The sequence below is a fragment of the Thermobia domestica genome, chromosome 7 (genome assembly GCF_964235325.1).
Source record: "Thermobia domestica chromosome 7, izTheDome1.hap1.1, whole genome shotgun sequence".
In the NCBI taxonomy this organism is placed as follows: Eukaryota; Metazoa; Arthropoda; class Insecta; order Zygentoma; family Lepismatidae; genus Thermobia; species Thermobia domestica.
In genome coordinates, this window is record NC_137460.1 from 236,401,482 (window position 1) to 236,427,311 (window position 25,830).

Sequence of the window (25,830 nt, forward strand, 5' to 3'; positions counted from 1 at the left end):
GTTTTGGTATTGTTAGCATGAACACCTCTTTTTTCAAAATCGTGTACCTTTCTAACCAAAATCTGCACCTAAAATTCCCAGCTTTGCTTATTACTATAGTTAGGAGCTTTTCCCATTGCATAATTGAGTTCCTTTGACATTACTCTCTCTCTCTCTGTTATTTATACATATTTCTGTGCATTACCACCAGCATCTATGACCTTAACCTCGTCACGTATGAGGGATGACGGTCCCTCGGCAGGCACATTATCAGGGGAAGGGAGAAGAAAGGAAATCGCCTGAGACCTCTACAGATTAGATATGTTCTGGCATTTGCCTGGTGTTAAAGAGGAAAAAAACCTTACTTAGATTGACTGGCTCGAAAAAGCTCTTACACCTTTTCGACTGAGTGCCCCCATCGGAAATCGAATCCAAGGCCGCTCGCAACAAAGACGAGAGGTTAGCGACTACGCTACGCACGCCCATTTACTCTCTTTGTGAAGTAATCGATTTTAATATGTATATTGTTCATTATAGCTTTGGGAACATTCAACACGTATTAATAAAACAAAACTGACCGAAGCACTAAATATACTGTTAATTATAATACTTGTGTAACTATTTCGGTAAAATAACATTGCCTTTATCAGACATGGTATCTTAACTAGTTTATAATAGTGATGGGCGCAAAAACCGGTTTTTCAGCTGATCAGGTTTCAGTTTTCTTCAAAACCGGTTCGGTTTTTCAGCCGATCCGGTTTCGGTTTTCTTCAAAACCGATTTCGATTATTTTTCCAAAATTTGTTCTATTTCTGACCAGAATGGTGTTTCGTTGTTCTCCGGAAACCGAATCCATTTCCACAGAAGTAGTTTTATGTGTTTTCGAAAAGTTTTAACCGAAACCAGTTTCGGTGAAAAACCGAACCGGTTTTGGAGAAAACCGAAATGTCAGTTTTTCGGGTTTCGGTTTTTATAGAAACCGGTTTTGTCCATCCCTAGTTTATAATCCTTCCAGGATCGGAGGAATTTCAAGTTGTATATTGCTTATTATAGCCGATGAAGGCGATTGCAGTGCTGAAACTCTTACACATTATTAATATATTTAGTGCTTTGGTCAGTTTTGTTTGTTTTATTAAGATTTTAGCAGTAAAATTTCGATTTTATAATGAGCTATTCTCAATCTGCTTCCAACGTACTGTATATTTCACAAGGAATTAGTATGTACTTTCTAGAGGCAAACTCTGTAGACTGTCTACTGAGAATATCCAGATCACAGAATGAAAAGTTTTAAGGGTAAAACTGGAACTCTTAAAAAGAAAGTTGAGTGAACTCTGAGCCCGACGGGTATTTAAACTTGTCACACATCCTGTCCGGCACTTTCAAGAGGTATTTTTAAAATTTCATATCTCCACAGATTTTAAACCAATTTCTTAGAAACTAACAGGATATACAGTAAATATATCAAATGTTCAAAATTAGGAAAACAAACCCTTTACCTTATTTCGGATGTATGTGATGGTCCTGAGAACAATTGTTGCCTTTTGTCAGTTTTTTCACTTATTGCACACACTAGAAAATACACTTGCACAAAAACAAATACACTTATAAAGTTTATTATATGTTACAATCTTATCCGATGTCTAATATTGAGTTTATACTTCACAGAAAATGTCTTTCCAGATCTAAAAGTCCCAGTACTTCTCTTTCGTGTGGTATATTTCGAAGCACTTTCCCACGCAAAGCCCAACGTCACATATCGGACAATAAACGCTAGTAATTTTGTTACTTCCCTTCACCGTGCGGTGCTTTGTCCTACTCTATTAGGATTTGTGAATGTTGGGGGAACTCTGTATGGGTAATGGCCCCTTGCTACCAGCCTTCCACCGGATGAAGACTGGGATGGTCCCTGTACTGCTATGCCTGCTGAGTGTAGCAGTCCTTCTGCTATTGCATAAAAAGTTCGAAGTGCGATATGTTTTCGTTTTTTTCCTATACAGTATGTGAACATTGACAAGTGATAAGTCAAACAAACGAAAAAACAGCTTCTTCCACTATTTGACAGACCTTCTCTCGAAGCTGTAATACGCGAGCAACTGGTCCGACTTGTCTATCCCTATCTTGTATCTGGTGTAGTCGACCAAGCTAAAGGTTTTAATTTTTGATGCCTTCCTTTGGACATTGGCTGCTCAATTATGTTATCGGTGTGAACAGTGCTTAGAATATATACATCTTTTCTTACATCTTTCCACTTGATTACTAAAAGATGCTTCCTTTGCATAGCTATATATTTTTCCCTTTGTAGTTTTCTTTTGAAAGCTTCCTTTGGCATTTGTTGTCTATTCGGCATAACAGTGCCTAGGGCTTTCGTATTATTTTTCCACAGATGATCGAAAAAAATACGACTGGAGAATCATCTATCCATATAAACTGTATACCCTTTGTTTTTATGTCTTCACAAAGTCTATCTACAACATTCAATGCCGAATTATGCTGCAAATCAATGCGAATTATGCAGAATATGAATCCGCATCTACTTCTACATTACTCACATACCCACTTCTTGCTTCGCACAACTCGAAAATTTTCATGTCGTATTTTCGGGGCTTTCCTTTCATATAGACGCGAAACGACACCCGCCCACGAAATCCACAAATAGCTTCATCTATTACAAAAAATTCTTCGGGTGTATACATGTCCCGACACTTCCGCGTCATAATGTCCAAAATGGGTCAATTTTTGTACAGAGGATCATAACCGGGCTGATTTTTTGGGAACAAGAAAGTTATTGTCATTCAAATGAAGCATAGCCAAAATTTCGAAAAACCTATCACTTGACATATCAATAGCTCTTGTTGGTTTTAGTTGGTTTGTAAAATTGGACTGATACCCCAGTAATCGCGTAAAGCTGGCTTGCGTACAAGACACATGTGAATAATTAGTGCAAAAAATTTCTTGATTTCAACTGAAGTAACACGCTTCCATTTAGAAAACAAAAATTTTTGTTTCAGTGATCTTTCTGTTTCCTTTTTCTCGATCTGCTGTTTCTCTTATTGATTAGTTTCTTTTTCTATTATATCTAAAACTTCATCGGTAAAAAATAGCTGAAACACTTCATATGGGGAACACTCTGTAAATAGACTAGCACTTTGATCAATTCCCGAAACACCACTAAACACAGGTTTTGTATTTATTTGAATGTTATCGCTCCAAGCTGCATCAGATTTAGCCTTTGAATGGGAACACTGCACTGTTTTTCTTTATCGGAGCAATCTCTGGTTTACTTGAAACCGAGTTATCTTGTTCATCCCCGGATACGCCACTGAGCACAGAATAATCAGTTGTCCTCACTGTTTAACTCATAACCATCTGAGTCGGAGTCATTCATCAGTTCTGCAATTTCATTATCGCTCAAAATTTTGCCTGACATAGATTCTCTTCTTTCTGTAATGCCGGTGCTCGTAGAAGGAATATCCATTTTTTCTAACAAAAGAGCACGAAAAATACACAGGAAAAATATAAATGCACGTTCGCCCGTTTCACTGCAATGGACGCATATGATGTAAGTGCGTGTGTATGTTTTTAACGCCTACGAACCTAAGGGAAGTGTTGAAAACGTAATCAGTGCGACGTGATTTACAGTAGATGATAAGACGCAAAAACATCTTACGTCACATACACATTACATATTGTTTTCTTTCGTTGAAACAAAACATAGGACCCTTGTTCCTGTTACATTCTGAAGGGGATTTGATCGCAGAACAACTTGGGTGAACACGGTGTCAAGGCCAAGCTTCTTTTTTCCGTTTAATTTTAAGTGCAGTGTTGTATATATAAAACGATCGGACTGAACGTATGCGCAAAGCACGTTGTATACATACAACGTTCGGACTCAGTGTGTTAAGAAGTCAGTCCATTCCTACTAGCGCTTTACTATCGTCATTCAGCTCAGTGAGCCCGGAAACAATGGATTAGACACGAATCTCGCTCATTTGCACATTTATTTTCACCCGTTCCTTCCCCCCAGACCGATGGGTCTAAACTTAGACTTGGCATCGGGAATGTCATTATTTATCTCAGCGACCCCGAAAATTATGGATTCAACACTCATGTCGGTATGTCGGTCGTTTTCGATTATACATCAAAAAACACTAAATAGCATACAGTCTATGCACTAGTTACTTAGAAAAATGTTAAGCCAACGGTATGGATTTGTATTCTGGATAAATAAACATTCATTATAATATACAAGATTAATTTCTGCCGACAGAGAATTTCTGCACAGCGAAGGGAAACAGTATTTTGTGTTTACACGTGTTTAACCTAACCTAACCTACTTTCAGAGTACATCAGTTTGTACGCCATTATTTGAGCATGCGGCAAGAAAATAACAGCCCAGACTGTTGTAGGCAATCAATAGTGAACTAACCAACTAACTCTACGGCCTATGGAATCCGGAGATTTAATACCGCGTTCACCAAAGCTCTCCATTGACTTCTGTCCTTAGCCAACTGAACTGTTTCTACTTTGTACTCTTATTTTTGAGAGACCCATCTTAATATTGTCCTCTCGTCTGCGTCTAGGTCTTCCTAATGAACGTTTTCCGATTGGATTTCCAGCTAAAACTTCAAAAGCGTTCCTACTTTCTTCCATTCGCGCTACATGACCTGCCCACCTAACTTGATGACCCCTAACAATTTTGGTAAACCGTGTAAATTATGAAGTACTTCGTTATGAAATCTTTCCCCATCCCGTTCCTCTTGAGTCCGAATTCGTCTTAGACTCAGGATTTTATTCTCAAATACTTTCAGTCTACGTTCTTCCCTCAAAGTAAGCGACCGTGTTTCACAACCATACAACACAACAGGCATCATTATTGTTTTATATATTTTAAGCTTCAAATACCTCGAATAGTGAAGCAAAATATTTTTAATTTAGCGACCTATTATATATCAGCGCGAAAGTTTATCTGAGGAAGGGTTTAGCAGAATATAAATTTGAAAGGAAACATGTTTAGATTCTAACAAAAGAAACACTGACCCAAACTTAAAACCCACTGTATTTTAAATTACAACATGTAACGGTTTCGGATATCTTAACATATCCTCCGTTATGTTAGAATGTTAGATACCCGAAACCGTTACATATTGTAATTTAAAATACAGTGGGTTTTAAGCTTTGGTCAGTGTTTCTTTTGTTAAAATTATCAATCCAAAGCCATGGATAGTCTTGCTATGCTTAGATTCGTGCAGATTTAAAATAGTTCGTCAAATTAATTATTAAAAAAAAAAAAAAAAAAAAAAATCAAACGTTTTCCTAAGAATCTGCACTGTTATTTCCTTGACGCATGCTCAAACAATTACGTACATATTGATAATAGGAGTGCAAATTGATGTGCCATGAAAACCATTATTGATGCAAGGAAGATTAGTAATTTTAATAGCAGGGCACAAAATTTCCAGTGGCCAGGTTGCCATTGGCGACTAGAAATTTAGAGCTGGCGACCAGTGTTCAGTAGCAATGGTTTCTGCCTACACTTACACGGCTGCACAGTTTCTGTTTCGCACGAAAATAATTGTTACTGAGTGAGAGAAAAGTTTTAAGTTACGATAAGATATTTTTTAACATTATATGAATTGTTCAATTCAAAATTGACCATCCTGAATTCAATTGTCTTGTTTTGAAATTTTATGCCCTGATGTAATCTTTTTGTCAAACCAACGGCCGTGTGGGGGGAATCTCTCAGAATTTGTACGTGAGAGATAATGGCGACCATAATTTTTGGATTGGTGAGTGCGTCTGATTTTGAAATTTTGCGCCTTGAGTAGGGTACGTTAGTAAAGTACAGCAGGTTATGTTAGCTTAGTAGATTGGTTAACTTGAAGCTTAGTTGTCTTTTTCAGCAGCACGGCTATGAGACGTGGACTTATAACTTACCGTGGGATCCGAACCACATGAGCTCCAACCGGGAATCGACTCCGGGCCTCTCGTGCCAGATTAGGTTAGTAAAGGTCATTAGCCAGATTCACAGACTCGGTTAGGTTAGGTTACAGCAGTTGGATAGACAGGGTGTCTACTGAAATTCCAAAATGAAATTTCGTGACTTTTTCGGGACCTTTTCATACCAAATCATAAAATTTCCCAACAAATTTGGGTGCAAATTAGGCCGAATTTTCATCCATGCGATAGAAACGTATTTTGCTTGCGATTTGGTAGCGTCTAAAGCCGACCATAAACATTTTTGGTGGTGAATTTTGACGTTTTATAGAACACAATTTTCCAATCTGTACTTACATTTGCACAGTTAATAAAAATCGTGACCCAAAAACTAAATTTCATGACTTTTTCGTGACTTTCATGACCGTTTTCTGATTTCATGACTTTTTCGTGACATTCGTGACCGATAGACACCCTGATAGATTAGTACAGTTGTGTATAGAAATGCAAGGGCTCGGCTTTTTAAAAAAAAAAAAAAAATCGTTTTTTTCTGCTTCATTTTTTTGCTTGGGAAATTTTGGGCTTTTTTCAAAATTTTGCTTTAAATTGATAAAGCAGACTTTGTTTCGCTTCTCTATAGCACAAAAACTCATTTAATTAGTGGTTGATGTAGGTAATAATATAAAACCTAAAATAAACCATGAATTTCGAAAAGATTTTATTAAAATTCTTAACATATTTACATTATGAATTCCTAAGGATTAACCAATAGATGTAATAAGTTTTTAACCTCTTATACACAAAAGTAAGTACTTTTATTTTTTAAAAAAATATACACAAACAATTAGCAAAATTGTATGTAGTATTTTTACTTCAAAATATCACACACCCTCATTTTGAAACAAAATAAAACATGAGAGAAATATATTTATATGATAATCTTAAAGGCTGCACATTAAGAGCTTGGTTTCGGGTGGTTCTGCACATTCTTGAAACTTTTAAGTTTTAACTTTCATATACACTGTATCCATATTTCGAACAAATTTTTCATTCATTGATCACATACGTAATAATCTGTTACCACCTATGAGATGCTTCGGATCTGCCAAATCGGTAAAATTCCGAATTCTATAATGCACTGACTGTTCCTTAAGCTTGTTTAGAATCGGGCAAGTACCGAATTTTCTGTTCTTGGATCATATGCGTAATAGACCGTTCACCTGATTGTGTGATTTTTTAGGCTTATAACCACCATCACGGTTTACCCAGTCCTGAAGGTTTCTGAATTTTTAACGACAGGAATTCAACTTTTTTTTTTTTTGTGTGTGTGTGTGTGTGTGTGTGTGTGTGTGTGTGTGTGTAAAAAAACACTATGGAATACATTTAAGAAGAGTGGAAAGAATCAATCACTGTTTCAATTCACAAGAAAGGCGACAAAACTTATTGTAATAATTAGCGAGGCGTTTCTCTTAAAATTATATTAACAAGATTGATTCCATACGCAGATAAAATTATTGGAGATTATCAGTGTGAATTTAGGGAAATTGATCAACTATCGACCAGATATTTACTATTCGATAAATACTCGAAAAGAAATGGGAATATATTACCAAGTACGCGTACATCAGCTGTTTATTGATTTTAAAAAGGTTTACGACTCGGATAAGAGGGAAGTATTGTACAATTCTTACAGAATTCGGAATACCAAAAAAGCTAGTTAGATTAATTAAAATGTATTTAAATGAATCCCAAACTAAAGTCCGAGTAGAAAAATTCTTGTCCATGAGCTTCAACGTCGAGAATGGTCTGAAACAAGGAGATGCGTTATCGCCATTATTATTCAGCATTGTTCCGGAGAACGTTATTAAAGGTAGCAACCAGACCCTAGAGCTGAATGGTATTCACCAGGTTATGGCGTATGCTGATGATGTAAATTTAATAGGGGATGATAGGAGAACAATAGAAAGAAATGAATAGGCCTTAACTAAACGCTTGCAGCGACATTAGTTTAGAAGTAAATGCAGATAAAACTAAATATATGGAAGTTCACCGGGATCGTAATACGGCAAATTGTGGATGCGTTAAAATATCAAATAATATTTTCGACAAAGTGGATACTTTCAAATATCTAAGATCAATATTACCAGACCAAAATCATATCCACAAAGAAATTAAATGTCGACTGAAATCAGGAAATTCGTGTTATTATTCAGTTCAAAATATTTTGTCGTCGCGGATTCTGTCGAGGAATTTAAAGCTTAAAATATACAAAAAGATAATCATGCCTGTTGTTTTGTATGGTTGTGACACATGGTCGCTTGCGATGAGGGAAGAACGAAGACTGAAAGTATTTGAAAATAAAGTCTGAGACGAATATTCGGACACAAGAGAAGCGGGAATGGAGAGAAACTTCATAACAAAGAACTGCATAATTTTACGGTCTACTAAACATCGTTACGGTCATCAAGTCTAGGAGGTTCAGGTGGGCAGGTCATGCAGCCAGAATTGAAGAAGGTAGGAACGCTTTCAAAGTTTTAAGTGGAAATCCAATCGGAAAACGTCCATTAGGAAAATCTAGGGGCAGATGGAGGGACAATATTAAGATGGATCTCGCAGAAATAGAAATACAAAGTAAAAACTGGATCCAGTTGGCTAAGGATAGAAGTCAGTGGAAAGCTTTTGTGAACGCGGCACTGAATCTTCGGATTCGATAAGCCATAGAGAGAGAATATATTTAAGTTAAGCACAACTGCACAACCACCATGAGTGAGTGGTTAGTTTTTACACTTCTATCGGGCAGTCCGCAATTCAACTCCGAATTCCAGCTTTTTAACAAAAGTTTTTCTTAATTCCATCTGTGAATGTAGAGATAGTGCGTGTACTGTGAATCCTGGCCGACTTTCTTTATCGTTTTTAAATCATTGTTATTACTAATTACCAGCAGTGACGGATTTGCGAAGGGGGTTAGTGTGAAGATGTCTTACAGATTGATGCCTGTACCCCAAAATTACGGAATTTCTAAAACAATCGAAATATTTGTTATGTCTTTACTTATAAACTTCAAGCTCTTCTCAAATAAAAATTAGGTATTTTTAGAAAAGCTAAACATTAGTATGGAAAAACCCTCCCAAAATACTTTTCTAAATCCGCCACTGATTATCAGCATAAAATGGGCTTCAAGGTTGTATCCGGAAGATTATTGCTGAATACAAACAAAACGAAATATTAGTTATGCCTGTACTCATAAATTTCAAGCTCCTCCCAAATAAAAATTAGGAAATTTTAGAAAAACCAAACATTAAGCAGAGAAACACCTCCAAAAATACTTTTCTGAATCCGCTACTGATTATTTCTATAAAACTGTATTCAAGGTTGTATCCGGATACAGCATGCTAATTGCTTCCACATCATTGCTAAATCAGTACAGCACAGCTACAATATAACAAAAATGTGGAAGTACGCTCTGACAGATATACTGACAAACGTACGCTCTGACGGATATATTGAAAAACGTAAGTTTAACTTATGTGCTAGAAGCTAGAGTAGGCCTACTAATCTCTAGGAAATGAAACACGGATGACTAAAAAGAAATGACGTAGAGGAGAAAAAAATGTCGATAACTGAGAAGTTAAAATAAAATTAAATATCCTCTACAATTGTCCTCAAATACTACGTACTGTACGTTTACTTTAATTCATAAAACATGTGCTCCATCCATCATGATGGTGAATTTCAGAGCGAAATATGGTATTTAGGTCATGAAATCTTCTTTAATTTTAGAGTATACTATAAGAGAGCTACTAAAATAGAAAAATCATGAAATTGAAAAAGGCTAAAACTTACAAAGTCCTCGTTTTTTTCCCAAAAAAAGCCGGCTCTTTTGCATCTCTAGTTCTGTATAATAACTTTATTAGAGGTTATGAGTAAAGTTGGTCAGGTTTAGGATTGATATTGTATGTATATGGTTTTCGCAGTATTATGAGTTCCAATAACACCTGTATTGGCTTCAAAGTCATAATCGTACACTTATAAACATAAGGTGCAGAAATACTCCGGCGGTGGAAATTACGGTGGCCGTAGAGTTTAGAGGTCCATAGATACAAAATTTACGGAATATCTACCCTGATTTCAAAAGAGGAATATGAAATGATCAAGATATATAGGGATCTTACTTCTGACATGGCTAATTATGTAGAAATACATAATGCAAAGTTGTATGCTTTAACTATACGGCAGACATAATGAACTGAAGTGCCATATGAAGGCAGTAGTTCAGTGCAAGGTTAAGTTCTTAACTTCTTTTTATAGATTTATTCGACAAGTAGCTTTTCAAGATGAAGACAATTTTTTTTTTTTTTATCTTCGTTTACACGCATATCCACCAAGCTGACGCGGCTCTTTCCTACATACGCATCCCCAAGGGGGCCCACCTGTTATGCCCCTGCGCTAGTTCGTTACATAGCTTGAGTTGAGTTGATTTTAGCTTAGCGTCCCGTTCAGCAGCGAGGCTATATGAGACGTGGACCTACTGATTAACGTGGAATCCGAACCACATGAGCTCCCGCCGGGATTCGTTACATAGCATTCGGCCACCTAGCACAAATTGATTGGTGATTTTTGTTCCTATATTTACGCCGTGTCCACACGTATTATTTATATGCATAACGCTTAAGCCCTCCTAAAATAAATCTGTGCCCAGAAAGGCAACATTAATATAGATCTACTATTGAATAGTTTTTGTAAGAATATAGAATAATTATTAATTACGTAACGCCTTGGCTCTTTTGAATAGGTTATTTTTTTATTGGTTTTGTTCATATTAACAATTAACTTACAATTACATCTGCACTATATTGCACCTGAACACACAAAGAAAGATGATGTTTTTTCTTCTTCTGCAACGAACTACGGTTCAAGTATTTTTCCTCCTTCTCTTCGGAAGTTTAGTTTCTGAAAAATATAGAGAAAAATATATGTACTGCTTGTTTCCTCTCTTGTTGACATTTTCCAATTTCTTTTCCACCAAAATTCTAAAAGTTCTTTGGTTTCTTCTATTTCTTTCTCTCTTCTCCGGTTTCTTTCCATTTACATTAAAGCCTAGCCTCCAAGTTAATTTAACCATGTTCCCTTCATTTTCTATGTTATCGTTCCATTTCCATGTTTTCCTTATTTTTAGGGTTTCTACACATTTTAAAATTAAAAGTTCTAGTGTTTCATCTTCTTTGAAACATAATTGGCATTTTTAATCTAGTTCTTTAAATTTTTTTCAATCTTACCTCTGTTTCAAGACTCCCTGACCCAGTGGCGGATCCAGGGGGCGATCGCCCCCTATCCGGAATAGGAAACTTTATTATTTTATATATATATAAATAAAACCAATCCCAATCCCAGCGTTTGGAGCTCTTAAAAGTAGCTCTTAGCAGTATTACAACCCACCGCACCCCAGAAGTCCATTCTGGATCCGCCCCTGCCCTGCCCTGGCTTAAAGCAAAACGCTCCTTAAATCATTGTCCATATAATTTATTTTCTCAAAACGTTTTTTGTGTGTGTACATTCCTTTCAAACTCCTCTTTTTGACTACTTCTTCTTACCAACTATCCTGTTTTTTCTTAAATTTTTTTTCGGTGTTTTTTCCCAATTTTTATAATTTTCTTCTCTGTGCCAGCGGGTAGCTTGATCATATTTTCTTTCTCCCCTTTCTAACTCTCCTAAACCATTTTGTGTTCTCCCCTTTTCTCACATGTTTAGTGGCTTCATGCACTACTTTTACTAATCTTGTTTTTTCCATAAATTTTAATCTTCCAAGATATTTTATTTTACTCGTCGCTTCTCCTTTTACAAATTCACTCCATCTTCTTGTTATTGTTACATTTGCACTTAATTTATTTGCTCCTAGGGCAAACCTTCCTATTTGATTTTGTGCTCGTTGTAAAATATTCCTGGTTTTATCCGTTAAAGTTATTACTTGATTTGCATATGTTAGCGCCGGTACTGCTACTTGTTTCCAAAGTATTGTTGACACATCATATCTGTTGTATGACCACATTGCTTTATTTTTTATAACTGCTGCATATTTTTGTAGTTTATTCTTCAGTTTCTACTCGTGTTCAAGTAAGTATTGTTCTCTTTCTTCAAGTGTTATTCCTAAAAATTATATTTTCTCAGTCCTGTTTATTACTATGTTTTCTGCTTGTATACTTTGATCCCCTATGACTCCACTAAAAACCATGAACTTGATTTTTCCTTCATTTATTTTTAAACCAATTTCATCTCCTTTCCTAACTACTGTTTCTAGCATTTCCTCAATATTTTCTATAGTATAATTCATCATACCTACATCATCCTCAAATAGAGTGCCAGAGATTTACTTTTTCTTTCCTTTGCAATCTTAATTCTATCCCTCTGTTTGTTCTGATCAATGCTTCTTCCACTTCGTGTATAAATATCAGGAATAGAACTGGTGATAGAGGACATCCTTGTTTCAAAGCTTTGTTACTGTCTATCCATTTTGATTGTATGTTTCCCATTTCATATCTGTATTTGTTATCTTTATATAATTCCTTAAGAAGCATAATAAATTTCTTTGAGATTCCTAAGTTTCCCATTATTTCCCATAATAGCTTTCTCTTGACTGTATCATACGCTTTTTCAATATCAATAAATGCTACTATGAAATCTTTTTTTTTTCTTTCTCTGCATATCTCTATCAATTGTGTTATAATGTAGATGTTATCTGTTGTTCTATCTGTTCTGAATTCATTTTGTAACTCACTTAATATTTTGTTTTTCTCTAACCAATTCATTAATATGTCCCTTAGAATAATTGCAAAGAACTTATATACACAGCTGATAATAGCTATTGGTCTATAATTTTTTATGTCATGTTTCTTTTTCCCTTTTCCTTTATATAATAATGTAATCTTTGTTTGCTTCCAAGTAGAAGGAATGGTTCTTGATTCAAGTATATTATTCATAATATGCTTTAAACTTTTCAAAGATTTATTATCTAGGTTTATTAACATCTCATTTGACATCTCATCTGTTCCTGTTGCTTTCCCTCTTCTTAGGTTTTTCCTAGCCTTCTCTATTTCTATATTTTCAATATTATGTTAATTACTGACTTTCTTCTTCAATACTCTTTATTTTTGCTACTTATTTGTTTCATTTATCCGTTCTTCGTAATTTTGTTTCACCGCCCAATTTGTTAAATACGACTCAATTTCCGTCCTGTCTTTCAGCATTTCTCCCTTTTCATTTCTAAGGATGGTTTTTTTCTGTTTCATTTTGTTTTTGTCTAACACATCTTCAAAAACTTTTCCTCTTGACTTAATTTCTTCTGCTATTTCTTCATTTAAACTTCTTATTTCTTTCATTTTAGCTATGTGTACATCTTTCTTATTATTTATATATTCGTTCCATGCTTAGAATTACTTCTTTCCCAATTTCTCCTTTCCTGATTTTTTTTAAATTTTAATCTATAGACTCGGCTTTTTTCTTTTCTTAATTAATTTTTGTTTCTGTATCTTTGGTTCAATCAAATTTTCTACTTTTTCTATAATCTTTCTTGTCTTCCTTCACATTTGTGACTTCAGCTGCAGCACTTTTAATTTTTGTTTCTAGAGATTCCTAGGTTTGTTCATTTATGTATTCTTTTTCTAACTTCTCTTTATATTTCTTTGTATTTTCTTATTTTTCCAGTCTTCTAATAGTAGGTTTGTTTCGATCTTTCTTATTTATTTTTTTGAGCAATTTCTCTTGCCCTCTTGATCAAATAGTTCCATTGTTAGTAATCTGTGATCACTTCCTACCCTATAAATTTCCTCTTCATCGACATCAAAATTTTTAATCATTTTCCTAATTTTTTCACTAACAAAAAAGTAATCTATAGTAGTAGCTATTTCTCTTTGGAAGTATGTCTTCTTAACTGGTGTTTGTTTTATGTTCATCATTTCTAAATTAAAATCCTCTATTAGTGAGTATAAAAGCTGTCCATTTGTGTTTATTTCCCTTTCCGATTCTATCAAATGTGCGTTTAGATCCCCTCCTATTATATAATCTACATTTTCTTTTCTTGTTTCATTTATTCATTTATACAATTATATATTTCCGTGTTCCACTCTAGATTATTTTCCTGTCCCCAATATATTACACCTACATAAAATTCCTTTTTTCATTTTTTTCTTTATCCATAAATGATCATTTATGGCCTTGGTTTTGCATATTAATTTATTTTCTATGACACTTATATTTTTGTTTATTATGAATCCAACTCCCCCTTTAATATCTCAGGTCTTTCTATTTCTTCCTGGCCAATTGTACTTAGTATCTTCCAAAGGTGGGGTAATTTCATCTCTCATGTTTGTTGCTGTAATTAGCATTATGTGTATACTTAATTCCTCCATATTATCAATAATTTCCTTCCATTTTTCTATTTCATTTCCCCCTTCCTGAATATTTAAACAACCTATTATTATGTTATTTACAGAATTATTTTTATTTATTTTTCATTTCTGGCAGCCTTACTCCATCTTGCTTTTCCTTTCACTCAATAATTTCTTTTTTCAAGAATTTTTTCGCATTCTTCTAAGATTTGTTGTCCTAAGAAACACCCTCCTCTCCAGTTACGGTGTATTCCATCATTTGCTGTTTCGTATTTGATTAGTCTTCTATTTGCATCTACATATACGGTTTCTAGCTGTTTACATATCCAATTTATGGCATCGTTTAGCTTTTCTATAGTAGTAATGGCCTGACCTGATCTCACTTTTGATTATCCAATTTGGGACCACCATGGACCATAGCAAATGAATTAGGGATGCTTTGGCCCGGGATTGCGTCACCTATTGAAATTTTGCTTATGCTTATTCAGGGGCCATGCACGCTGGTGCGAATGAGTCAGAGGTACCTTGGCTCGGCTATGATGTCATTGAATTGGGATTTTGGGATTAGAGGATATGATGATTCTTTAAAATTTCAAGATTTTCATAACACTTCTTCATTAAAATGAGATAAAAATAATACTAATTTTTGCTTGTATGTAATATATAATTGTCATCGACCTCAAGCCCGTTTATGAGCTCCTTTGTGGCTAAGCGGTTAGCATGCGCGCCTTTGGCGCGGGAGACCCGGGTTCGATTCCCGGCGGGAGCTCATGTGGTTCGGATTCCACGTTAATCAGTAGGTCCACATCTAATATAGCCTCGCTGCTGAACGGGACGTAAAACTCAAAAATCAATCAATAAATAAATCAAGCCCGTTTATCGCATTTAAGCAAAACGGAAAAGACAACGTTAATTTTGGACTTAATTGAACAAGCCTCGCACATGAAGGAAAAATCTCGAAGCCTTCTCTCACAGGTTGTCTATGTGTTGGTGCTCTTGGCTTCAACCAAATCGTTCAGAACTCCCTTACATGGTAAAGAAAAAAGAAAATCACTCAGCGCTCGTTCCACGAGGAAGACTCATCGATATTTTTAGCCATGATTCTAGTCCCGATGTTACGAGTGAAAATCGGCATCTCCCCGGCTCGCTATATACAAGCTATAGTTAACTAAAAGAACCCTCAGTGCCGTGCACGATCTCTTGGGCGCGAGACCCGTTGCGGTCGTCGTTCGAAGAAACACCCACGAAGGTACGTGGGGTGCATTGTTTTAAAGTTGACATACGTCATTTCTCTATATGCGCTCCCCTTGGCGGGTTGAGCTTCGCTACTTCGTATATGCGAGAACGAACTTCTCAGTTTAGCAACAGTGATTGTGTGATACTTGTAAACGTTTTAGTGTTATTTCGTATCGCCATATTTTGAATAATAGTGTGCATACGAAAATTCCTTCAAGTCAGATCTGAATTGCTGAATGGCATAGTACCAACACTTTAGTGTGGAGAAATCTGAATCATCGTTTACAAAACCCGATAACGGACTTTTGGGACTATCCAATCTGTGGCACAGGAACATTTCCGTGGACCCCCTGCATCTAATTAGGATTCAACGTCAGGACCTCGATCACCTCGAATGGATTGACCGGTCGAAGATGTAATGTGACTATGATAATGTGTTTCAATACTGCCACCGAACCACCAAAGATTAGAAACGAATAGCCGTAAACGTTATAATTAGGATTTGTTTGGTTGTACGTATGATGTCATTTTATATGTATCATAATCCGTATTAAGTGTCATTACACGTGATATATGTCATAAATTGGATTTTTCTTTAGTTGCTCATAGGATTGGTTTTGAACTTGTTTACGTTTAATTTAAGCACACGTATATATTTAATATTCAGTCATTTTACATTTTTATGATACTTATATATTATTCCCCGCCTCCCAGCTGCGGACGCGATAAAATATAAGTATTAGACAAGTCGAGTTTCGTCGTGGCATAGCTGGGAAAACAAAAAAACGAAAGAAAAAAGTGAAGACGAGGAGAAAAGTAATGGTTTAATTATATTCGTAGGAAATTCTAACCACACGAAAATCTCGATTACATCCAACTTGCGATTCTAGAATTACGTTCCTTACTTGAATTCGCGTATTACCTGAGTTTTGATAGTTTTGCGATAGTTTTCATACTTATTTGATTCTAATTAAGTTACCGATCGTTTCTGGAGTATTTTTCTCTTTAATTCATGATAATAGCTTCGCGATTGACTTCGGTATGAGAGTAGTTGTCAGTTCCGTTATTGTTTGCATTATTACTTGGATTGGACAACGTGGACCGCCCCTATTTCTAGAAATTAGTATATAGTTCATGAATTGATTGAAACTGAGTAAAATTAAATTTAGTACAATTAAATAACTGAAATTCAATTATATTTTATTAGATTGTACGCTGATTTTTTACGTTTGATTTAGTAATTAACGGAATAAAAATAATCGGAATTTTATATATTTTGTAAAAGCACAAACGTTCACTAATTTAATAATTATCCAGGCACGTTCATTTATTGGATTACATAATTGATATACCTTACTTCTTGAATTTGGAATTTTTAAACTATAATTGTTGGAAGTCCTGTTGTAATAAAATTCAGAATTGAACTTTTGAGTTTGATTTCTTTTGATATTTGAAATAGTTCGATAGTAGACAATTTAATTGTCCTAGTATAAGAGCTGCCGAAATCATTGCCTCAATTTGACTTTGAACCGTGCGTTTTGTTTTTAAATTTATGATTGTATTGTTAATTACTTGCCTACTATGTACCTCCAATGCACCCAGACATACTGGATGCTTAACTACTTCTGAATTGGTAAGCTTTAATTTTATATTTCAAGAGAAGTTTTAAGCTCCACCGGCTAGAAGGGCGTTACAAGTTACAAGGAAGCAACTCATTTCTTCTCTTGTTTATAATTTTCGAGATTGGGTTTAATGAGGTTAAGAGAAGACTAGGGTTCGTATTATATTTCGATTGGACAAATAAGGTTGGTTATTATTATTTATTTGCTTTTGAAATAATTGAAAAATTAGACACACATATTCTGACGAGCGAAAAACTTTATCCTTTTTATTGAAGTTGATGAAAGGCCCTAGACGAGAGATTTCTATACTATCCGATTCTATTCTTTGTGTAGTTTGAATAGTGATTGTAGTTAATGAATAGTATATATTTAGGAGTATTATTTTTTGTTTTGCTTATTTTTTCAAATCTTGCCCATGGATATGACTGACAATAATTACGTGAGCATTGATATGCCAGAAATTGATTCTGACTATGAATTAAATACTGTCGATCAGACCGGAGTTATTATTAGTGACTTCGGTGAAATATCAATGAGTTTGACTCCATCAAATAGAGAATCCTTGCTGTATGTTCATTCTCAATATGGTAGAGAAAGTAATGTAAATACTCCAAGTGACAGTCGTTTAAATGGGAATCGAGAGCAGTATTATTTGTTTAATTACTCCAAAAATTCGAGCTTAGAAAATTCATTAGAAACTTGGGTAATTTAGCTCAACCTCCTTCAGCTAATAGGACATATGACAGAAAAAGATTTGATTCTAAAAAATTTTCATTCGAAGAAGTCCTTGACAATAGTGTGCCACCGTTAAGAAAGAATATGGTTGGTAGGAGAAATACTCATTTTGAGCGTTCTGATAATTTAAATACAATAAATAAAAGCTGTTCAGATATCCGTTTATTACCTAATCGTCAGGTAGAATTTAATTTACCATTAGAACGTTCTCAACCTGTAGGTTAGAGTAGGTAACCCGATAAGTATGGGAAACTTGGAGAATATTATAGAACGGTTTCAACAATAACAATTTCTTCTCCTATTCATTTAATGAGTAAATTTCCAGGTCAGATAAATCATAGTGATCCAGAATATTGTATGGGTTGTTCCAAAAGAAAAGAGCACATTAGTGAATTTGCATCAAAGAATGTTCCTCAATAGTTTTTCGGCAATTATTGTGATCAATTCATTTTTCAAATGCTGGCTGACTTGTTGGATGAATAATTTGAGAATTTTAAAAGAATTGATAGAAAGAATAGTTATCTTATTTTTAATTTGTTAGTAAATTTAGCAAAAATTTCAGAAAATACCAGCTATCCTTTGAACGCTATTTATAGCTCGTTGTTATCTACATGCGGAAGAGAATTTTTGGAAGAAATTCAGCTTGGTATTTATCTTAATTCCTCTTGGCTTTCATTTAAAAATAGAATTTTTGAAAAATATATTACAAATTCAGAACATCCTGATTTCTGAAAGGTTGTTTAGGAAGCAGAAATTAAATAAGGTTGTGGATTCATATATCAATAATATTTATTATACATCTTTAATTTTAGATTGTAATGATAATGAAACGCAGTTAATCCGTATTATTGTTGATGGAATGAACCCAGCTATTCTGTTTAAAATGCTTGGTTTTTGTCTGTACCGCAGAATTTTGAAGAACGTAAGAAAATTTCTGATGAATACTCGAAAATGTTTCAAGATCAGGTAGATTATAATAAGAGGTTAGGTGTTAAGTCAAATACTTTAAGTTCATCAATGGTTTTTGTCAGTAAAAAAGGAAACGCTCTCTTGCGTCCTACTGGTTATTACGCCAGTGATGAATCGAAACAATCATTTTTCCATAAAAATAAATGTTACGGGCCCGAATCAACAATGAACTCCAAAGCTCGTAAGGGTTCTAAAGATGAATTTTCTGTTATTCCCTCTCAATTATATGAAACGGTAGCGAAAATGAAAATGAAATGAAATCTTTAAGTTTTACTCCCACACTTATGCTGATTAGGCTAAAGGAGACGGTGGTAATGAGAAATTAATGAAATGATTTAATGGAGAAGGTGGGTGGAAACGGGAGAACCCCGAAAAAACCCACGAGCACGGTGTTTGTCCACCACAAAGTCCACACGGCGCAAACTGGGATCGAACCTAGGACAACAAGCACCAGATGTGAACGCTCCACCACTGAGTCAACGCGCCTCCATAAAACGGTAGCGACTTTTGTTAATGTGTTAATAAATAAAAATTTAATTCGAGGTTCCTTACATAGCGTATCTTCATATAATTTAATCACTTTATCGTTAATAGAACGTTGTGAAGTGGTGTATCACCTTGAGGAAACAAATCAAACTTATAATCGTGCACCCTTGGGATCGATGTATGAATCTAGTAAATAAATAATACTGAACATTAATTTTTCTGGGTGGTTTGAGAGTCAGTTTCCTCGTAGTGAAAAATCTGCCCTGTGATTGTTTACTCGGCAATCCTTTCTTGAAGAGCACATTGTCAATTGTGGACATTGCTAGAGGAAGACGGAACTTGCGAAATAACCGTAAAACTGTTATGCTATATTTCAATGAAAATGTTTTCAATTCAATCGATCTTGCGGGAAGCCTGAATCTACGATTAGGTCCATTGATAGTGCTGGACATAAGTGGTGGAAAAAGAAACAAAAAGATGGTAAATATCATTAATCAACTGCTTTGTTTTTTCGAGATACTTTAGCATGGAGGAATGGATTTAAACCCGTAGACTGCAATGGCCAGTCGAATGATTCGAGGATTCTGGAAATGAGACCTTCACTAAATCAAAACTGGAGATTATTCTGAAATTTGAATTCAGTTTGAAATTGAGTTGTTGGTGATTGAACAGCTTTTGGAAGTTCCTTCGTCGTACCAAATGAATGGAATACGCGAAATTTTTGGATTGAATCAGGATATTCGGAAGATAAACTGAAATAAATTGTTATTGAATTTAAAACCTTTCTCTCCGGTTGGAGCGGATTTGGGATCTTCACAGAGAATAAATGATGATCGAGTATATTTAAATAATATTACTGAAAGCACTTATTGCCGTGTAGTGTGATCAAGGAGATCATTGCCTGAAGAAGAATTCTTTGCTTCTTGTAAGTCGAGAAGAAGATAATGAAAGTTGTTATTCCCAAAACCATCAATGTGAGTTATGATGATAATTATTTGGAGAAGAAAAATAAAAGTAATGGTCATCTTCATACTGTGACTCTGAGTGAATCTTCAAAGACGAATAAATTTGAAAAACAGTGTTTGGAGGAACAAAAACTCTTGAAGATTGTGTTGCAGTGATGCAGACATATTTTAATGATGCAGACAGATTCTGCAGCATGACATGGATTTAGAACATTCTAACAAGCTCTACGATTTGGTGAAGAAAAAAGCTTTCCTATTCTAAGGATAATTTAAAGTTAGACTTGTCTTCCAAGGATGATGTTAGAGATAGTAAAGAGAGTGATTCGTGTTCGGATTTTCAGTATACCGACAAAAACGTTTTGGATTTCATTGACGATTTGCATTCGGAATATGCTGATGTGATTACGGATAAAATAGGGTGCTGTAAAGAAATTGTAGCCAAACTTTATCTTAAACAAGAAAAAACATTTAAAGAGCATCCATTCCCTATTCCAAAAAATAAAGAAAAATGTTTGAAGATTGTATAAATGACCTAGTGTTACAGGGGATTTTGACAGAATTCGATCATTCCGATTACGGGACTAGTTCCTTTCTAGTTCGTAACAAAAATGATACTCATGGGATTGTAGGGATTTTTAAAGCCAACAATTTAATAAAGAATTACGTGATTCCTTCTCGAAATTTAGAAGAATGTTTTAAAAAAGATTAGCAGGGAAAATGTGTTTACGCCTTTAGATTTGACTAAAGCATATTTTCAGTTAAAACTAGAAAATAATTGCCCGAAATAATCACAATCGTTCCCCACGAGGTAGTTTTCAGTATACTAGAGTACCTGTTGGAATAAAGACTGGGAGTTGTATTTTAGCAATATTTATGGAGAAAATGCTTGGAAATTTGAGAGAAATGGGAGTAAAAACGTATTTCAATGACATCCTAATCTCAACAGGTTCCTAAATTGGTATTGGAATACTTGCGAATGAATGGGATAACTGTCTTCGCTGATAAAAATATCTTTTTTTAAAAAAATAAATCAAGTATTTAGGTTTGTTGCCGGTGGAAATACTATAGAGATAAATCCGTCTAGAGTAGCTGCTATAAAGAAAATTCCACCTAATAGAAATAGACGTGGAGGTCAAAAAATTTGCGATCTTTTTTCATATTACGCAAAATTTGCAAACGGCTCGTCAGGAACTTATGGATCCTATAAGCGAATTAAAGTCCTCAAAGAAAAAGTTTGAATGAACTTTGGAACATCAGAAAATCTTAAATCAAATGAAACAATTAGTAATTGATAATATGGTTCTTAAGAGACCAGGATTGTCAAAGAAGTTCTATGTCCACGTTGACGGGCGAGGAAAGGCAATTGGAGGCTGTGCTTTGCAAATGGATGATGAAAATAACTTAATTCTCGTCTCATTTTTAGTAAAAAAACTAACTGAAGCAGATACAGGTGTATTTACGACATTGAGTTCATAAGCCTTGTAGAGACAATTTGTAGGTTTAGACACTATCTTGTGAATGATTTTGTTTCTAATGACATAATTTTTGCCCTAAATATTAGAAAATTCGAAATCTTTTTTTAAAATATGGACGTCTAGTGGAGAATATATAGCAGTTTTCCTTTACTATCCAACATATTAGGCCCCATGATAACATTGTGGCTGACTTTTTGACGAGAATGTATGACCGCTTTCAGTTCGTAGAAATTGATGGACCTGTGGGTATGGCGATTGTGAAGAAAAATTGAAAAATCCCGAATAATTGGAATTTGCCCGTAATTAAAGAACCTTTAAAGGAATTACAGAAAGAGGATCCTGTGACGAAGAATATTATGGAAAGCCTAGAATATGGGGAAATATTCGGAATTATGTTCTCAATAATGGTATACTAATGAAAATGAGTAAAGTTTAAAAAAACAAGATTGAAATTCCTGATAATTTGAGAAAACTAATAGTATAGTTAATATGATCTTGAAGCTTTGCTGGCGTCTACTATTAATCCAATGTTCTCGGGATTGCTGCCAGAGTGAGTGTTGCTGTGCTGAGCTTTCGTTACCATACAGCGGCAACATCTTCAGAGCTATGTGTTGAAGTGTGCTGGTCGTACAGTTTATATTGTGGTCTTTAAGAATCGCTGTGTTCCTATTGGTTGTTTTTGTAAGATCAATGGCGTGCTCTGATTTTGCTGGTGGAAACTGCTCTCTGGCTGATGGTTTTTTTCGTACTGAGAAGCTGGATCCAGATGTCAGGTAGATGATAACCTTCGTCTCTGTTGATGGATGGCTTGTATGTACGGATGAATAGAGATTCATGTATTTTCCTGTCCCAGAACTGTTGCTTGAGAACATCAGAATTAGGTATGAGATTCTCTCAGGGGAAGGAGCAACAGAATCTTCATCCAAGTCCAATAACAAAATATTGGTATTTTTGGATCTAGTGCTGATTTGTCTTCGGATAAATCTGATAATTCACTGTCTTCACCAAGTTCTCTGACAGATACTGATGAACGTCCATCATAAAAAAGCCCTGAATCAATTGCTGTAACAGAATTGCAGAACGACTATAAGTTGTCACTTCCGCACTTCAAGAACGTAAAATTACTTGTAAATGCATTATGTGACATATATATGGCACATACGTTTTCTTATATTACTCCAATATGAACACATAAAATGAAGATCGTATTTTTGGAAATACATCTCAAAGTACTTAGCTTGAATGTAATAGTTTTGTTTGGAAAAGTGCGCACAATGTTTCGCCAAAAATACTGATAAAAATCCACTGCTTCTCAAAAACCACATGTTAACGTTTCTCCGCCTAATACAACTCACAAAGAACATGCCAGATGACACCAAAATTTCTTATTCATATACGTCAATATCTCACACAGCATACGAAACAGTCAATTGGCGCATTTGATAAATTACACAAAAGCTAAAGTGAAAAAAGGGGATATGCCATATATGGCACGGCTTGCGGTAAGGGGTTAATTGACCTAGTGTAAGAACTGCTGAAATCATTGCCTCAATTTAACATTGAACCATGTGTTTGTTTTTTTAAATTTATGGTTGTATTGTTAATTCTTTGCCAATCAGGTACCTCCAATGCACCCAGTCATACTGGAAGCTTAACTAGTTTTGAATAGGTAACCTTTAATTTTATTTTTTAAGAGAAGTTTTAAGCTCCACCGGCTACGAGAGCGTTACAACATTTATGTCATGTTTGTCGTTTATAAAAAGTCTAATTATACTCTAAAATAAAATTTCCACTATACGGTACACTCTAATTTGTGACTCTATACCCTTTTCTTCACCTTTCAATTACATTCATATCTCGATTTTTTTTCTGCTCGTGAGTAAAGAACTTTCCAAGACTTTGCAAGTGTACAGTTGCAGAACATCATATTGCAAAGCTCTTCAAAAATAACAGTGGGACTCTAAAACTTTTCACTTTTGCAAATCTTGCAAAGAGAAAAATGGAAAGTGAAAAGTTGCGATGTTCAATGGTCGAATAGGCCTCAGGTAATCTAGGTGGTTACGCTTAGGGTCTCTCAGAGCTCCAGGCAAGCTAGGTGGTCGCAGTTAGGGTATCTCTTAGCTCCAGCAAGGTAGGTGATTACAATTAGGATCTTTCAGAGACCCGGTAAGCTAATAGAGGGGTTAAGTTCCCACAGTGTTCCAGAGAAGCTAAGTGGACAGGAGACCCCAGAGCTCCAGAAAAGCTAAAAGCCTTGAGTTAGGTTAGTTCTCTCAGTGTTCCAAGCAAGGTGAGAGAGGGGACTTGCTCAGCCGAAACTGATGTCAATGGAGACCTTAGATTGTGTTTTATACTATCTTCTGGACAGCAGTTGCGCTAGTTTTCTCTTGTGTCACATGACTGACGTTGTCGAGGATGTCTGTCGAGTGCTTGCTTGTAGAGTTGAGCAAGAGAACACGTGTTTTATGTATTAATAAGAGGCACGGACTGTAACTATAAAATACTCAAATATGCGTATATAGTACACGTACGTATTAATAGATTTCTAACGGGATCCTATTCTGAAAATTTTGACTTACTTCCTTCTGTTACGTTCACTCTTCTAAGAAAAAAATGTTATCTGTAAGTTGAAAATACTCAAATGTACATATACACCAAGTTCCGACAGTGATTCATAGCGGCTGTTTATCCCAACCTCATCATATTCGCAAAATATTAGCTATACTTTCATTTGCTCTGCGAATATTTTATCCTATTAAGAAATGAGCCCTGCACCAGTGTAAAATACTCATTCATTCATATAACAACTTCCAGCTTTCCACAACACTTCTGCGAATTATCATGCAGCAGTTGTAGAAGACATGCATAGTACTCCCTAGGCACTGTTCGCCTCTTTGGAAGATAATCCACCATCACTATCCCTTCCGAATGTAAGAAAATGGTAACGATCATTTTTCCAGCTGAGGGTACTAACTTGGCCTTCTTCGGAGTGGAAAGAGGGGGATGAAGGATGTTTTTACTGTTCGGAACTTTGTTATGACTGGTTGGTAATGGTGGACCGAGGTCTCATCGTGTGTGGCACCAATCTCGCGGAAACCTTGCTCACTCCCAGGTTCTGGGTGAGCTGCTTGCAGTAGATAAGTCCACTGTCTCAGCAATTTGCGTGATGGTCATTCGCTGCTATGGGCTTTCCTGATCAACTATCATCTTCAATGGGAGTTGTCCCCCTCTTACATTCGGCTGCACATTTCTTCACTGTGGCATATGAAAGTGTACTATCACCTAAAGTAGCAACCATGTCAGCGTGGATCTCCTGCAACTTTTAACCTTTCTTGTGGAAATATTCAATAGCAATACTCGCCTTCAAATTTCTCCACTTGCTTACCCTTTGCTCAGTCTTATGTCTTTTTTGGACATATAACAACAGAATACAGGTCGATATTAATATCAAATTTGGTTTGACATCATAGGAAGGTTCAATAAATATGGCCTGAAAGAATTACATGTCTTCTAATATTTCTTGGTTAGGTTTAGAATTTATGTAACAACCCTCATAGAGTGATCATCTCTGCTGCAACGGGGTCTCTGATTTGATTCCAGACAGTGTGAGTTTGCACGGGAAAACATCGTGTCCGTGAATTTTCTTGATTCGTTAACTTGAGCTACAATAATCTACATGGAAAGGTAAGTTTACACGTAGTTACTAGTTTATGCAGGGGTGTAGACAGTGAATTGTTCTAACAAGTATATGGTTTTCGGGTGGGTCAAGATTTGTACATACAAAACGCAATTCAAAAGTCTTTTTTTTTTACAATATGAAGGCATTAATCATACATACATACATACGTACATTAATAATAATAATAATAATAATAATAATAATAATAATAATAATAATAATAATAATAATAATAATAATAATTTATTTTTAGTGTGCTATTTTATTGAAGCCAGACATTACGTGAAATTAGAATAAGAAGTTGTAGGCAATGTATCAATAGACCATTTTTAAAGAACCAAAGATTGTTTATGGAAGTCCAATTTTTTG

The 25,830-nt window shown here is 35.2% G+C and overlaps 1 protein-coding gene across 3 annotated transcripts in view; it reads right to left on the bottom strand.

Moving 5' to 3' along the window:
• Positions 1-10,858, bottom strand: part of LOC145690765 (uncharacterized) — a 45,497-nt gene extending 34,639 nt beyond the window's left edge. The window contains exon 1 of one of the 3 annotated variants that reach the window (XM_081765998.1): positions 10,749-10,858. The gene's annotated coding sequence lies outside the window, so the exon portion shown is untranslated. Of the gene's footprint in view, positions 1-1,475; positions 2,002-10,748 lie in introns of those variants that run through there. The other 2 variants (XM_081766000.1, XM_081765999.1) reach the window with 2 other exon arrangements.
• Positions 10,859-25,830: the final 14,972 nt, after the last annotated feature.